The sequence below is a fragment of the Festucalex cinctus genome, chromosome 4 (genome assembly GCF_051991245.1).
Source record: "Festucalex cinctus isolate MCC-2025b chromosome 4, RoL_Fcin_1.0, whole genome shotgun sequence".
Lineage (NCBI taxonomy): Eukaryota > Metazoa > Chordata > Actinopteri > Syngnathiformes > Syngnathidae > Festucalex > Festucalex cinctus.
Genome location: NC_135414.1, coordinates 21861102 through 21876242, shown reverse-complemented (window position 1 = coordinate 21876242; position 15141 = coordinate 21861102). Strand labels below are relative to the sequence as shown.

At 38.0% G+C, this 15141-nt stretch overlaps 1 long non-coding RNA gene across 2 annotated transcripts; it reads left to right on the top strand.

Moving 5' to 3' along the window:
* The first annotated feature begins 7212 nt into the window (after positions 1 to 7212).
* LOC144017800 (uncharacterized) lies at positions 7213 to 11547 on the top strand. 2 transcript variants are annotated; one of them, XR_013283254.1, is made up of 8 exons: positions 7213 to 7985; positions 8594 to 8735; positions 8861 to 8938; positions 9012 to 9082; positions 9197 to 9248; positions 9364 to 9426; positions 9885 to 10064; positions 11246 to 11547. It is a non-coding gene; the product is annotated as an uncharacterized LOC144017800 (long non-coding RNA). The 2 variants fall into 2 exon arrangements; XR_013283255.1 differs by having other exon boundaries at positions 7213 to 8195.
* Positions 11548 to 15141: the final 3594 nt, after the last annotated feature.

Sequence of the window (15141 nt, the reverse complement as noted above, 5' to 3'; positions counted from 1 at the left end):
CGGTGTCTTAATAACATGACAGACATGATACGCGTTTTCATCAAAATACGATCAAACAATAATAGCACACTTTGTATGTTATTTTTTACAGCCAATTTTTTTTTTTTTCATTTTGTGTGGATGAATACATGTTTCGCACCAACAAGCCATTGGTTACCCCAGCCAACTCTACTGAAGGGCCAAAATTGTGCATGGATTTTGTTGCCATGACAACTATTCTCGTTAAAGGGTTTCCAAATGTTTCATGACCTACACTTGATATTTGGTTCCTCCCTGAGACCCTAACTTAACAAAATATCTTACATGTTGCTGATGCCGAAATGTACATTTATAAATTTGCCAAGAAATTGTGCGCCAGTTTGATGATCAATTACATGGCTTACAACATTTTCCTTGGCCTGGGACCCATTCAGGTTCACGACCCTAAGATTGTGAAACTGTTAAATCACAACTGTCAACATCTCCTTTCAAAATGTGAACCTCCTCACAACATTTTCCAGTTGTTGTCATATTTGTCGTCCAGAACAAAATTAACCAACCATCTGTCATGCCGCCATTAAGAATTAGAGACGTGCAAAGTGAGCCAAAGGGTGACTTACTTCATCGGTTGTTGACGAATTCATTGTTGGTGCCTCACGCTACATCATAAATACACACATATGCATGTAAACCACTAAAAGGCAAAACCAAACGGGAAAAGCAGCGATCATGTTTCCCTGTTTGCATTCATAGTCAAGCTGAAGAAAACATGACATTGGTTCAAGGGAAAAAGTGATATTTACGAGATATAATTAATACCATCAACATGACATGAAGCTCAGTGTGTTGAGTTGAATTACGCCACTTTGCTTTTCACATGAAACCGCTCTATTATTTCTAAAAGTTTCCTCCAAGGGAAAAAAAAAAAAAAAAAAAAACGCTGTGGCCCGGTGTTGATTCTACCTGTGTCAAAAATGTTCGACGTGCCTTCAGAAGTCCTTCGCAAGCTGCCATTTCAAAGACAAGAGTATGGCGAGCGCTGTGATAGAACACGGGACGCTTGTGTAAGCGACGATGCTTTACAAAAAGAGGCCCCCAGTGTTCCCAGGAGATGTCCTCGAGAGGTAATGCCGAGGACAAACCGCTCTCTCTCGCCTTTAATGTATATTTATAGAGCTTCGCGTGCATTTAAAAAGTTTAAAACGCTATCTGATGCCTGATGAGGATCTTTGATCTGCTTCTGAGCATAATGCAAACAGATAATTATGTTTTCTTTCTTATGCCTATTGATGCAGACAAAGTTTTCCTTATGAAAAGACGAGGCGTTATCAAAGACAAGCCTGTTCTTACAAGCAATCTCCGTGACTGCAATTTGTCTCTGCGATATTTATATTCGCTTTTATGTTAGTACTGGCTCGCATAAACAATAAAATTTATGCGGATTATCTTCAATGTGATTACATTTAGATAAACACTCGTGTATACAATAGCCGAGGAATCATGTACCCATCAATGTGTTTCAATACAGTCTAACTTTTAAATGATCAACCATGATGAGATTGTATATCATTCATTGATAGACATGTCCATCATCATCATCATCATCATCATTTGTTTCCCATATTCAGTAAAGAACGCTCAGGGTCATAGATAAGGGACAGGAAGTATAACTGCCTCGTGTCCTAGCCACATACCCAGTGTATAAAAAAAAAGAAAAGAAAGTGGATTAAACTTTCAGTTTGAATTTAAAAGTATTTTAAAGCTATTAAAAATTCATCACAGCTTAAAAGTATTTTAAAGCTATTAAAAATTCATCACAGCATTAATGAAAGTGGTCACTATTACCGTCGCTTATGACAAAAAGGATTTGACAATGTTGATATTTTATAAATTAGATTGCAAGATTTTCATTGTCCCTCCAAAAAAAAGTCACTTTTCAGGCACCCCAAAAACGGCACATTTATTCAACCATTAACATTGCACCATCAAAGAGAGCAAGCCATTTTTAACACTAGACTGGTAATTAATTAATTAATTGATTGATTGATTAATTAATTAAAAATAGCATCCATACATGTGGAACGACTAACATTAGACTATAGATTTTTGGGAAAATAAATAAATAAATTTACCAAATAGTAACTTGATGTTTCGGCCTGTTATACGGTACAACACTTAATTAAAAAAAACAAAAACAAAAAAAACAGTTTTAAATAATTGTTAATTAACTATAAAAAGACCACTGTACAAACAACATAACATTTCGCCTTCACTTTGATAACAAGTGGTACATGGGAGTGAACGACAGTCCTGCTGGTTTGAGGTTTTGAGCGGTGGGCAGTGGGCTAATTTAGCTCTTTGCGGAGGCACAAACAACTGCACTGTTTTGTTTGACTGTTATATATTAATGGATTAGAAGATTTTTTCTTATAACAAATATTTACTTTAATCATGACTTCAATACTGCATTAGTGTAAGTTAGTGATAAGACTACAGAACTCTGTCTTACATTGAGGACCCCGGTTATAATGTGTGTGTTCGTCTTTAACTTGGTAAAGTAGCATGTGTCACATGACACAACACTTTCCTGGTCACGTTCTCACACGTCCTTCCTGATTATGAGTCTCCTTTAAGTGACCATATTGTCACTTGGCTAATTTCAACCATTTCAGCTATTCAACCGCTTCTTTTCCATGTATGGGAAAAAAAAAGTCAAAAAAAGAATGCGCTTCAGTATTCCCAATGTTTATTACTCTAGTCTAATATAGAAATATTAGTCACAATAACATTGTAAGGAACTTTCAAAATACATTTTCCTCGTGTATTCATATTTAAATACAAGAAAAACAAGCAGCCCATTTGCGTGTTCGCTCGTAGCTATTTGGTTGTTTTCCTCAACGGCTGACAGTCGATCAGTCACGCTCATTTTTTTTTTTTGATCACATCGCCGCTTCATGCTAGTCAATCACTCGCAACAATAAACTCCGTGGCCGCGGGCGTGGCGGCTACTCGTCAGACTAATTAAGAAAACAGACGGTGGAGGGAAAGGAGGGGGTTGGTTGGCGTCATAACCCAAGACAATTCCAATCAGAGGGTCTGTAATTGAAGTGACAAGTTAATTACAGGCTGATATTATCGTGCGGTCCTTGTAACGCCGCCTTCATAAGATACCGCGGTCGCCTTTCCCAACCTGCTCCAGCTCTTCAGATGTGTTCATTAACAGCGGGACCCCCTGACCTGTTCACCTGTCTTGGATGTATAATTAAACGGGAATAAGTCCACTTTGTCTCGTTTTCATTTACAACATTTATGAGCTGCACTTTTAGCGGGCGGGCGTCGGCCGCCACGCGGGGCCCTCGGGCGTCGCCCTCCTCGCTCCCCCTGATCCCACCTCGGCGCACCTCTGTAATTAGCGCTAGCATCTCCTTTAAACAAGCGACAAGCAAAGTTTAGCGGCGGGATTCCGTCGGATCATTACCATAATATGGCGGGCGCAATTTGCCCCCTATCTCCCAGCTTTTCCGCCACATCAAAGTCTGGCAGAGCTGTGGTGTAATTGGGCCATGCCGCCTTGTCAAGATGATTCAGCCTGATGGCTGCAAAAGGGGAAAAAAAAAAAACTCCTGGGCATGATAATTAATGGAGAAGAAAGTCAAGTCAACGTTGGAGAGCGGAAGGAGGAAAAAGTTTGGACAGCTTGGCATGAATATTTCACACCTATGACTTCTTCAAAGTGATCAATTTGATGTATAATGGATATTAGCTTTCCCAACTGTGTTTGTCTTTGAATCCACATGTTTTAATTTGTCGACAGGACAGGACAGCTGCAATTCATCTTTGACACGTCCAGCTGATTTCCTTTAAGTTGGCGCTGAGTTAGGCATCGGGACTTTTTGGAGTTTGCCGAACGGCAAAGCACATCACACACTCACCAATAACTCTATCGACCATTGTAACGCACGTACCAACAAACAGTCCAATTTAAAGTATTTTCTATCACTGAAGATCAGATCTGTGTGCAAAGCCTTCCAGATCTATTACAATAAGCTGACATTCGTTAGTGTAACTTTGACAAATCTTATGTGAGGATTGCCTGAGCCATGGTCTGCCTAATTGTGACTTCAAACTGACCGAAAGCCAATCAGGAAGTGACCTGATGCTCAGTGTGAACTTGCTGGACACAAGTAGAGAGCAACTTCTTGTGTTGTTAATATGTTACACAACACTATATGAGTTACAAAATAAGCTAACAGTTAGCTTATATAATCAGGCTTAGCTGATTTTGAATGGAAGGAAGGGATGCTGGAAACATCTATGTATATGGACACCCTTAACCTTGTGCTTCTACTAGATCTTTCATGAGACCTTTTTGTTAAACACAAGGTCAATACAAGCGAAATACATCCGCTCCATGGGTCACTGTTGATTTGTTGCAAATTAGCAGTGTATGTTTTATCTCTGTATTTCCATATCAATGAGTCAAACACAAACAAGGAAGGGGCTTGTTTAGGTTGGGGGGGTCATCCGTATCTGTCATCTGTTCAGCTAGGACAATGCCTGTGACAGTTAGTGACAGCTGGTCTTCCTTACCCTAAAAAGTTGGGGGGGAGTCTTGGGCTCGTCCAAAATAAACAGGCCAGACACTTTTCCTCTTGGCACGAGCCGAAGACCCCCGAATAACGCCTCGCCATCAAACCTGGAACCTTTTCTTGCGCTTTAATTTTTTACCGACCCCAAATTTGAATATGAAAAGGGGTCTCTCACTCTCTCCCAAGCAGTCAAAGACCATCACCGTAATGACATTTGGCAGTCATTTGATTTATTGGGTTTTAGAGGGAGGGGAGAAGAAATCCACTAAATATTTCATACGGCATGCTAATCCTTGTAATATTGCCGGCTGAAGCCGTGTACCTGCGCCTGCTAAGACGCCAGCCACATGGATCTGCCTCACAGTCTGCAAACGCCTGCGAGTCTCCTGAATAATAAACCAGCGCCATTGAAATATTTAGACTTTGATTCCCATTAAAGGAATCTTTAAAACATGAGATTTACATTTCAGGAAGAAAAGAATAGCGATAGCGGCAATCACACCACCTCCAGCCAGTCGGAATAACAGTGGCTGTTGCCGTGCAGGAAGTGGATTTGGGGATAAACACTAGGGTGCAGACAAAGAGATAAAATGCGGCGATGAGAGATGAGAGGTAAAACATGAAATGACAAAAGGCAGCTACAGAACCGGGAATGAGGTGTCAGCAGTTTTTACGTCTCTTATCGTGTTTCCGTCGCGGCTCTGAACTAAAAAGTCAACTTGGGTGCGCCAACTCCGCCTTTGTTCAAGCGACACTTTGCCAACTGGGCTGCAATCCAGACACACTAGGAGAAAAGACAAAGACTAAGCGGAAGCATGTGGTTGAGACCGAAGCTTGAGGCCTTTACTTGGTACAGAGTACAGTGAAGGTAACAGTTCAATAGAATTGGGACCAAGAGCGGCAGTGACCCAGTAGATGGAGTTCCGATAAAAAGGTTATAAGCTTCATCACCATCACATTCAGGACTGGATTGAATCAAAAGTGTAATAGCCCGTCATTTTAAGGATTATTTTACTTTGGCGGAGATCTTCGATTGCAGTTTGTTGGCCAATTCATTTTATGTTTGTGCCATGTAACGTGTTCGGGATTCTCTTCCACTGGAGCATGGAAACAAAGACAATGCACAATATGAATCATTACAGTGTTCCATGACTTTTTGCAGATAATATGGTCCATAATTTCCTGTGGTAAATGAATTTTCGCAAAGTAGATGTTGACTTTATCTTGAGAGTTTTCACCATTCTAAACAGATGTTACACTTAATAAATGTAACCTTTAAAGGTCCCCTCATATGTTCACTTTTTTTTCTTTTTTTTTTTATATAAATATATTTTTTTTTAAATATACCTTACCATAGCCTGACTAAGTCCCCAAAGCTGAGAGATAAACGACCCATGTTTCCCTTTCCTATGGGCGTTTGTATCAAATTAGCTCAAACAGCACTCTCAAATGGGCAGTTTCAGCAGGTCGGTTTTACACGTCACTAACCCACCTTTTTCGGTTTTACACGTCACTAGCTCAGCACGAGCTCCACCCTCACAATTTTCATTTAAGTAGCTCAGTTAGTAGCTCAGTTTTCATTTAAGTAGCTCAGTAGCTGGAACACCCCAGATAGCAAAAGATGTTTATTCAACGTTGAATTAGGGTTAAAATGGATGATTTTTGGTTACGGTTGAAGATTGATTGGTCAATCAACATTGATTCAACAGCATTATGTTAACATTGAAGTTTGTGTTTAAAAGATAACATTGAATCAACGTTGTATTTTGGTTGAATTAAAACGTTTGAAAGGTCAATGTTTAATTAACGTTGAATCTATGTTTGCCCTTCTCGTTTTTTTTTCCCTTCAGCTGAGAAATTGACTAGGAGAGGGGGAGGGGAAGTATTTTGGGGACAGGTTGGTGGGTGGGGGGTGTTAGAGTCTTTAAACATTTATAATAAATATAAAACATAAAGCTAACTACTTTGCGGATTTCATTTATTGCGGGTATTTTTTGGTACCTAACCCCAGCGGAAAACGAGGGAACACTGTATTTGCAAAACTTGTAAATTATTTGAATGTACTCGAAACACCTGGCATTTCCACCAAATAAACTGTACACGTTAGAGTTTCTAGTTTGTGCATTTCAGCCCAGTCATCAAAAATATGTGCCCACATCCGGCATAAGTCCGGCACAGGTGGCATTCAGTCGACACTGGCATAAGGCATGTGGGCCGAACATGGCCCAGGAGCAGCAAAGGTGGCACTGGCTTGACTCTGGCAAACAGGATGTGGGCCAGTTGCTGTGTGACGCATCTGGCCCAGCTATCAATTTACAACTCTGGGCCACATATGTATAGCCAGTCTTGTCCCACTCTTAAATGCAGTTTCAGATTTATTTATTTTTTCTACACACATTTTTTTTACACATACTTATTTGCATAACAGATGTTAAGAAGAATTTTAATACATCATCACACAGACATTTCAATATGTTTCTGGTCAAACAATCAAAGTTTGTGTGTGAATTCTGTGAACGAACTTTCATGAAGCTTCCAGAGAGAAGTTCTTCGAACGTGCGTTCACCATTTCTTTGTAGCGATTCAAGGGTAAGTATTTAATTTTCCTATGTTTTACATTTGATATTTTATGACTTCATATTGACACAACTACTGAATTGACTTCACAGACATTGGTGTGTGCGTGCGTGCGTGTGTGGTTATCTAAATTTTCCCGTTAATAGTTTCAATGCCATAATATTTAGTTAGGTGCACTCACTGGCTGATCAGAGAAAATCTCATTTTATCTGACCAGTTTTGTTTCAACCTGCAACGCATAAACTTTAAGTCTAACAATTCTAAAATAAAAACAACTATGAATATTCATATGAAAGAGATAATTATTTACATTTAGTGGAAATCTGATTCAGAGGTAAAGCTTTTAGGGGGCAATATTGTAATGAAGCTATTTTATTGAGACGCAACTCTGCGAGTATAATCATATAAAAAGGTACCAAATTATCACTAGCACCAAATATTACATTGTTCTGGGATAATATTCAGCTTGTATTGTAAAATATGCAGAGCTTGAATTATGTATTTTTTATAGTGCTGTGTGATATGTACATTGTGTGCATAATATTATATTAAAAAAATACAAAAGAGGAATGACTTATGCGTTACACACATTTCCCAGGTTATGTTTTAAAAATCTATTATATATCTCATACAATTTTAATTTCATCGAGTTGATTTAAATATCTACTGTACTTTCTAACGTTATTGGATCGCTGTTCCACAGTACGCCACTAGATGGCGGGACATGCTACTAACCAGACTGACACACACAGTCATACACAGCGTAGAAGAAGAAGAATTTCAAATTGCCGACAGCCGTGCTAAGAGCGGGAATCCAAACGTCGACGTTCTGTGTTTCAGGTCGGTAAAAGTTACATTAAATAAAACAAATATGTATCACCATGTCCATTGTCAGTTGGGTCGCTAAGCATATTGGTCTTTAGAGGTGGTTTTAGTGAAGAAATTGTTTCGAATGATCCTAAACGTTGAAGCTAAGTTGCTAATTCCGACGGCCTCTTAACAATGAGAGTTACTACAAGCCTATCTGTGTGCTATGTTGCTGATATGCTAGTAAGCTAACGAACGGCACTGAAGGCTACAGGAGTGTTTACATGAAGAATGTATCTTTTTTTCAGTCGTTTTTAACAGGCTGGTTTAACAGTTGAAGATAGAACATTGAATAGCGTTTTCTTTTAGGTTTAGTTTTTAAAGTAAATTAAGTCCACTTGTATAGTAATGTAAGGTTTATCTGTAATTTGTTTAACTTCTGTATATAACTTAATTCATCACGAAATCTAGTCGAATCATGCTTCAGGATATTTATTTGTTGAGGGAAGTAAAAGTATTTTTTAGTAATTACTAATTATTGAGCCTATAATGAACACATTTTTTTCACACTGTAATAAAACAAAGGTGTAAATGTTGTACTTTGTTGCTTTTAATATCATTTGTTGTCTGTTGATGTACAGGTAACTTGTGCTGTTTTGACGAGTCACATGGCGTACAGGTGGTGCCAGCGTCTTCGAAACCAGATGGCTAATTAGTAATTTACTACTTATTCAAACTAAGACGGCATGTTGTACCTTGGCCAGAGCTTGGTGAACCTCTTTGGTAAGTAAACAAGTGAACAAACACTCAAAATATTCATTTCTAAGAATCTGAAGAAAGCTTAGGTGAACTACCTTTCACCACATCCAAATGTTGAAATTAGTGACAGAGAATATAACTTGGCACAGGTTTAATGGGGAAGGAGAACATGCAGAGGTCTGTCTTACCTATAAGGAGGAAGAGGGCAAAGTGCAAATTTTTTTAAGGTAATGTTGGTATGTTTTCAGAATTCATAATATAAGATAACATAATAATTAATAGAATATCGGTTGTGCTCAGGTTTCAGGCTCTGAGTGTTTCTTCAAAATGTTCTGTCCACAAAATCCATTCTGAGGAGTAGCGCAAGACAGGTAAATGATTCTGCGCACTGTACTACATGATTGTGATGATATTATTGCGGTAACACATTGCTGACTTGTACAGTAAGTTTGAAACTTACATGCTGTGTTGTTGATATTGTTTAGGTGCACAACTCACTTTTTCAAGACTACAAACACAATTACAGCTCTACAACAGGTACCTAGACCCATTGTTAATTTAACTTGTGAGTAATAATAACTACTATGATTATGAAAGAACACAATCACATTGTGAAAAAAAAATGTTGAACAGGGTCTTCTGTTTGTTTCAGGCAACCCTTTTTGCGGTGCTTGGGGACCAACCGGAAGAAAGGGAAATACTGTATTCGTAGTTGGTAAGTTTTTCAAAGGTCACTGTTGTAGAACCAAATCACCATAAATCTTAGCACACTTTTTTTTTTTTTTTTTTTTTTTTTTTTTTTTTTTTTTCAAATTTGTAAGGCATAATTATGGAGGACCAAAACTGCCAAAATTCAAAATAAATAAATGCCTAAATAAATAAATGACTAAATAAATAAGTAAATTACTAAAAGTGAAAGTAAAAACGGATGAAAAATATACAATTCAAAAATGAAATACAAATGTATTATTTTTATTTTCAGTTTTAGTCATTTAGTTATTTAATTAGTCATCTGGGGGGTGGAGAGGGGGTGATGTATATGAATATTGCAAAATTTAGTAAAGGTTATGTAATTTACTTCAAAGTAAAATCTTCAGGCATCGGGAGAATTCTATCAACAAAAGTTGAGTGCAAAAATTAAATTAATAATAATAATAATGTCGTCTCTCATAGATTAATCACCTGGCTGTCGTTGAAGGCACCAATTCGGACAACCTAATCAGACGGATGATGGCAACTGTGATGACAAATGCCCTGGGCTGTTAAATGAATACAACTGGGCAGGGAAGCAAGACAAGTGTTGCATTGGCAAGAAGGCATTCAAGGAGACAGTGATGCAAGACTGTATGTTTGGTGAGTTATCGCCTATGTAAACTACTTATTACAACACAGAGTTGTTTTTGAGCAGAATGTTCTGAGCTGCTTTCTTTTGTTGTGTAAAATCACTCCACCTGGGGTATGGAGTCAGAATCCTTCCAATACCCGAAACCTCGTAATAAGGGTTTGACTCTCCGAAAACATTTTTGTCTAACTGAAAAATTGTTTTGAATTGTCCAAAAATATTTTTGAATGACTGAAAATTCCCAGAAAAAGCTTTTAAAAAAAAACACTAAGAAAAGACACATTTTAAAAGTGCGGCTCCACATAGACATTATTTATCTATTAATTAGAGAATGGTCAATTCCGAAATCAATGAAAAAAAAACAACCCCATCATTGATACTTCACAAAAACAGCAATTAGTATATGTATCTTTGTCTTTTCATTAATATATTGCAGTCAAGATGGACTCCATCAGGCCAGGGCTCTACACTAACTTTTCCACTACTAGCACTGGTGCGAGTAACATTTTTGGTTGCTCGCACAGCACAGGATTTAGTCGCACCATTATTTGTGGAGGTGCAGCATGACCTGGCTTAGGCATACGCAACTCGATATATTTGCAAAATATTTTATTGGAACACAAGGTTTGCCTGCAACAGCAGTGGCTATCAAAACAAGTCAATCATTTCTAATAAATTATGTCAACATTATTTTTTTTAGCTCAGTAAAAATCAGTATTTTTTTTTTTCTTCACCGCTACTCCCCTTACCTTTTCATCTTTATGCTGTCCTCGCTCCGAAGCTTCTAAATTTCACCAGCTAGACAGCGAGTTAACGACGTTCCAAATAACCAGACTTCATTTTCCTTTTGTGCTATTAATTTGAACAATGGCCTCTGACCATTACCCTCTTTAAGTCGTCGTAAAAATAGAAAATAAAATAAACAATGTACCTAACTATACACGACACACTTTCATGCTAGTAGCTAGTTACATTGCACATTCAACATTCTGTAATTGTCCTAATTAACTAAAATAAATCTACAGTGGTTTTTATATTGACATCGCATGTATTTACCAACATTGTCAAATTCAACAAAAAGTGGTACTTAATACTTACTGATAGTTACTGTAACAACAGAACAGCTTTTTTTCTAAAACAATAAATTGTATTGGATACTAACTCTCTTCTCTTTTGTAATCTTGTCTTTCAGTTGCTGCTCGACAGCTTGACCGTACACTGACTCAGCAGGACTTTGGTGTTACTGTCAAGCATTGGCTGCGTTTTGCTCATTAGCGTAACGGTGGCATCCCAAGCAATGCTAGTGCCTTGGACGCAACTGCGAACGCAAGTCAAATTTAGTGTGTCTTTTTATGGACTGACGTACAGTCAAAGTGAAATGGTTACCGCTTTATACACTGATGTTCCTACAGTTCATTTCATGTTTATTTCATTCCTTTGTCAAGAAAAAGAATAATACAATAAAAACAAACATTATTTGAGGCAGAAACCAAACGGGTGTTATTTTCTTTGCCTCCATTCTCCCCAGAATTCAGTTACAAAGTACTGTGTTTTGATTTCTAATAAATGTTTGAATATTAAACATATTTTCTGTCCTAAGATTTTCATACATATGGGGAAGTATGGTTAAGGAAAACAACAAGCTAATAATACATCCAAGTAAGTTGTAAGACATCTGCAGAAACACTAGGTGAAAAACATACGGTAACTTTTTTTTTTCTAGTGGACTAACCCAATATTTTTTGTTAGTTTAAAAAAGTAGTTCTATATTAATGTGCATGATAATAGTAATAATAATAATGTACATTTAGATGTAAATTCCAATGTAAATGATGATTAACTTAAAACATTTATTCCTCACATTAATTCACTATAAAAATGCATGTAGGTTCTGATTTAGATGATGGTTGAAACGACATTGATATTGTGTGATATATGGTTACAAAGCAAACGTTGACTCAACATTTTATCAACCTTGCACTTTCTGTATAATTTAAATGTTAGAATTCAATGTAAAATCAACCAAAGATACATGTAGGTTCTGATTTAGATGATGGTTGAAACGACATTGATATTGTGTGATATATGGTTACAAAGCAAACGTTGACTCAACATTTTATCAACCTTGCACTTTCTGTATAATTTAAATGTTAGAATTCAATGTAAAATCAACCAAAGATACATGTAGATTCTGATTTAGATGATGGTTGAAACGACATTGATATTGTGTGATTTATGGTTGAAAAGCAAACGTTGACTCAACATTTTATCAACCCTGCGCTTTCTGTTTAATTTAAACGTTAGAATTCAATGTAAAATCAACCAAAGATGCATGTAGATTCTCATTTAGATTATGGTTGAAACGACATTGATATTGAGTGATATATGGTTGGAAAGCAAACGTTGACTCAACATTTTATCAACCTTGCGCTTTCTGTATAATTTAAACTTTAGATCTCAACGTAGATTCAACAATTAAGCCGAACTATATTTCAACGTTGATTCAACCACATTTTGCTATCTGGGACGTCATTAGCATTGTTAGCGTAGCTTGCTAGCAACTAGCTTCCTCACACACTTGGATGCTGTGTCACTCACCTCATCGGGACCTCCCCTGTCAAGCTACCGTGGCGTCAGTAGGAGTGACGTGATGAAAAATTACCATCATCAGGCCACCGTGCCTGCACACAAATCACCAAGGCCGCCATCGACGCAATGTGGCGCTCACATGTGGACCACCACTGCACAAACACATGCGCGCACACAAACATACACAAGTAGAAATAAGCACGTTTCTTCACGCATCCCTCCGCACATAAGTGCACCGCTTGAGGCTATTTGCAATATGCAATACCCAGTAGGCTTTACAGCTGCGGAAGACGAGCGTTCGACGTGTTGACGAGAGTAGAGGCTGTGATCTTCCCGCTTCTCCCCGTAGATGTTGTTTAGCTGCGGGAATGAATGTCACATGACAAACGTCGTTTGGAAGTGTGCTCACAGGAGACCATGTGCTTACATGGGATGTACAATCTGCAACTCTACTCACAACATGAGGTACAACTGCACAATCCAAAGCAGGGCCGCTCTTATACAGTGGTGGAAAGTAATGTCTACTTTACTTGAGGTATTTTTCTGATTATTACTTATTTTTACTTCCTGCAAACTGAATATTAATTATATCTTACACTCCTAACATAAAAAAGATATGTTTTCTTTCCCGAACATATGTGAATTGTGTAAAAAAAGGCGGAGAGTATGCGAGCCAAAATTAAGTTATTCCCCTTCCAAGCCTGATTTAACAGAATTTTATTGATATTGATGTCGGTTTCACAAATGTTTTGTGGTTCTTATGTCTACCAACATGGAATGATTAGATAGATAGATAGATAGATAGATAGATAGATAGATAGATAGATAGATAGATAGATAGATAGATAGATAGATAGATAGATAGATAGATAGATAGATAGCCATTGCAGAAACATGTTTTGGTTAGCAGTGCTGTTCATTCAACCTTGCACTGGGTGGTGGTCTAATAAGTGTTCAGCTAACTTATTCTTACAGTATTTTTTTTCTTCTTCTTCCTGCACTGACAAGTGGAGGCAAATAAATGAGCAGCCATGACGTGCCGCCAAACGCCCCATCGCTTGATTTGCCATCAGGGCTGCGGCGCCCAGGTAGCACAATTACTGCACACGGGCTCCCCCTCTAAATTGTGACGCGGAAGGGAAGTGACACCCATAAGGCGTACATCACTGTAATCGAATCTAAATGAAGCCAGCGCCAAACAGCGCGGCGGCCCACCTGAGACGCCAACGCGGCAGCCTGTCAACACCGTGTCAACGCCGCCGCTCACAGACCCCGTCCGAATGCATAATCACACCCATCATTAGGGTGTCACTGATGATAAGGTTAATAGAACGAGTGGAGCGGAGAGTTGGGGAAAAAATAAAGGACAAAGTTGGGATTGTGACCAATGTGGAGATCACTTTCAATAAAGCGCAAACAACACTTGTGTTATGTCATAACAACTCATGGTGCGTGTATGCAAATCATCTGACTGCTATGGTAATAGCATACTTGCTGGTTGCATATATAGTAATAAGTGTCTTTTTTTTTATTTTATTTTTTTTATTATTATTAGGTTTAAAAAAAAGTTTTTACCAGTACAGTATAAATAAATAAATATCACACAATTGTCATAGCAATCCATACATTAAACTAATTAAGAAGAAATTTAGTGCGTGTGAGTGTGGATGGTTGTTTGTCTCTGTGTGCCCTGCGATTGGCTGGCAGCCAGTCCAGGGTGTCCCCCGCCTACTGCCCAGAGCCAGCTGAGATAGGCGCCAGCACCCCCCGCGACCTTTGTGAGGAATAAGCGGTCAAGAAAATGGATGGATGGATGAAGAAGAAATTTAACAATTACATCACCTAACAGACATATTTTTGTCAAACTGGAACTCGAACTGCTTCCGTGCCGAAGGATCATGGGAAACTACCCAAGTCGCCTGTCAGATAATCAGGATTTTTTCTTTTTTTTTTTGCTTTCTTTACAGATGTTGAACTCTCAACCAAGATAGATTTAGTATAGCTAAATTAATAATACAACCACTAACAAATATTGTATAAATATTTCTTGGTGAGATTTTATTGGATATTAGATTTTCAGCGGGTTGGTGGGTCCTGGTTATTAATTTAGAAAATTAATAGATTGTTGTAGTTAAATGCTGCCATTCACCTCTTGTCTTTATGTTGGATATTTATTCGTGTAGCCTTCAACACTGTTTTTGACTGTTTGTTTTGAGTATGTTTGTTGAGTATGTGGGTTTTGTAAGTAGGTTTCTTCTGAAGATTGGCTGGTTACTTATATAGGTAGTTAAGTAGGTAAGTTGTGGATTACCATTTTGAAGGGTCATCGGGGTTTTAAAAAGTTAAGGTTTCAAAAACGGCTAATAATGTCTAATAACGGTAATCTCTTCTTCCAAGGAGGGCACAATATGATCGGCTTCTTGCAGAATTGAGTAAACGCCAGATTCTTTGGGTCCGAAGTTCCGAACCCATCTGAGAGGGACTGATGCCAAGTCGAAA